Below are 2,947 nucleotides of genomic sequence, written 5' to 3' on the forward strand. Positions count from 1 at the left end.
AGTCTGGCGCTTCCTCAGAAAATTGGACATAGTACTACAGGAAGATCCAGCAATACCTCTCCTCGGCATATACCCAGAAGATGTTCCAACTTGTAATAAAGACACATATTTCACTATGTTCATAGCAGCCTTATTTATAATAGCCACAAGCTGGAAAGAACCCAGATGTCCCTCAACAGAGGGATGGATACAGAAAATGTGGTACATTTACACAATGGAGTACTACTCAGCTATTCAAAACAATGACTTCATGAAATTCATAGGCAAATGGATGGATCTGGAGGATATCATCCTGAGTGAGGTAACCCAATCACAAAAGAACACACATGATATGCATTCACTGATAAGCGGATATTAGCCCAGAATCTCAGAATACCCAAGATACAATTTGCAAAATACAGGGAACTCAAGAAGAAGGAAGGCCAAAGTGTGGATACTTCGTCCTTCCTTAGAATGGGGAACAAAACACCCATGGAAGGAGCTACAGAGACTTTTGAAAGCTGTTCTAAGACCTTCATACACATGTGTGCACATAGGCACACAATGCCCATAATCTTACACACACATACACACACACACACACACACACACACAGGGTGGGAAGGGAAGGAGACAGGGGGGGGGATGGGGGAAAGAGGGAGGGAGAGAGAGAGTAAAGATGCCTTAGCTTTGTGATCCTGGGGGATCTTCTCTCCATTCTCTCTTGCATGTTATGGGCTGAGCTAAGGTCTCTGATGAGGACCCTTTTGACTGGATTTTATCTCCGACATGAATGGTTTGAAATGGTGCATACTCAGAATATTTAGAAAGGAAAGTTAGAATCCTAGCACTCAGGAAGCAGAGGCAGGAGGATTTCTCTGAATTCAAGGTTAGCATGTTCTATGGAGCAAGTTCCAGGCTAGGCAGGACAGCACAGCAAAACCATGTTGCAAAAAAATAAAAAAAAAACCTCAAAACAAAAAACTAACCAAATAACCACCACCACCACCACAAAACAAAACAAAAAACAAAACAAAACACCAACACAAACAAACAAGAAAACAAAGAAAAGTTGGTCCCAGGCTAGAAAAAGTTCTGTTTTCCCATGCCTTACTCCTTCCATTACACATTTCAGAAATAACAAATATGCCTTCCATATGCTGCTTTCTACGCTCCAGTCTTTTAAATAAAATATGTGCCTCCTGCTCTTAGATGTCTAGAAAAAAATGAAGTAATATATCTGCTTTTGAGTTCTAGTCAGGATTCTTTTATGTTAATGCACTTTTAAACAAACGAACCTCCAGGACTTCACAATGAAAGTCCATTTAGCAAGATCCTTAGGAAATAAATGTGTAGCAACAAACCACAATCCGAAAAAGATTAAGGAAAAACACGAGTAACTCTTACAAACACAGGTGTGTTTTAAAAACTTTTAACCCTATGGAATGTAAACCCACATATAAAATATCATGTCACAATAGTGTTTTAAGTATGTAGTTATATAATACATACATGGTTATACATTATAAGTGGTTAACTGTACAAAGGCAGAAATAAATAACTATAACAACAAACAAGGACAACTATCAGTATATCTACAGTTATGTGGTTAGGTAAAGCTACATCTTCCTATTGCAGGCTAGCCAAACTATCCTTCAGAGTGAAGGAAGATACTGTACTTATTATTACTAAGATGTTAGAAGGTAAGTTGTAGGAAACAAGGGGTTATTGTCTAGAATATAAGGCATTTAAACAGCTTACCACAACACACACACACACACACTCACATCCACAGATGGTAGTTTACATAGTTGTTGCTCAAGATGATATAATATGACCAACAAACATATGAAAAATACTTCCCATCACTAGTTAGCAGTGAAGTGTGAGTTAAAAATACAGTAAGGTATCAACTTACAGTTAGAATAGCAAGTATCTGAACATAGCAAATTCTGCTGAGGAGCCACAGAAGAGGGAACACTCATTGTTGGTACAAATGTAAATTATTATAGTTACTACAAAAAACACCAGGCAAGTTCCTTAAGAATAAAACAACCTTGTAGCCCAGCACTCCTATAACCACAAATATATATACAAAGGAAATGAAATCAGTGTCTTGGAGAAATATGGCCATGCATATTGCTCGATGCTCTAGCTTGTTTTTGGTTGTTGTGATAAAACACTCTAAGAGAAAGCAACTTGGACAGCTAAGAGCTTATTTCGTCTTCTATTTATTTTCAGGTCACAGTCCATCATTGAAGGTATGAAATCAAGCAGGAACTGAAGCACACACCATGGAGGAAATTCTGTTTCCCGACTCAGTTTCCAGCTTACTATCTGCTGGCTTTCTGATACAGGCCAGTCCTACCTTGTTAGGGATGCTGCTACCCAGAATGAGCTAGGCCCTTCCATATCAACCATCAATCAGGACCATTCCTTAAAGACAGGCTAACAGGGCAATTAGATTGAAGCAAGTCTCCAACTGAGGTCATTTATCTAGGTGGCTCTAGATTGCGTACAGTTAAAAATCAAGTCCAATAAGCATGTTTATTACAGCAATGTTGACAATAGCCAAGCTATGGAAACCTGTGTTTTATATTCAAAATGAATAAAAGACCTCAAATAGCTAAAACTATAAAGCACTCAGAAATATCAACATAAAGAAACTGATGCATGAGTGTGTCTCAGTGCCTGTCTGTGTTGTGTTCTGTTCTTTGGTTCTTTTCTTTCTTCTATTTGTTTTGTCCTAGTATGGCTTGCTTGATGATGATGATAATGATGGTGGTGGTGGTGATGATTTTAGATGCCTGCTTATATTCTAATGAGAGGAAGAAAGGGTGTAGATTTGGGTGGGTGGGAAGTTGGGGAAATTCTGGGAGGAGTTGGGAGAAGGAAAACAGTCATCAGAATATATTGTATGAAAACAATCTATTTTCAACAAACAAACTAAAAAAAAAAAGAACTCAGA

The sequence above is a fragment of the Mus caroli genome, chromosome 18, assembly GCF_900094665.2.
Source record: "Mus caroli chromosome 18, CAROLI_EIJ_v1.1, whole genome shotgun sequence".
Lineage (NCBI taxonomy): Eukaryota > Metazoa > Chordata > Mammalia > Rodentia > Muridae > Mus > Mus caroli.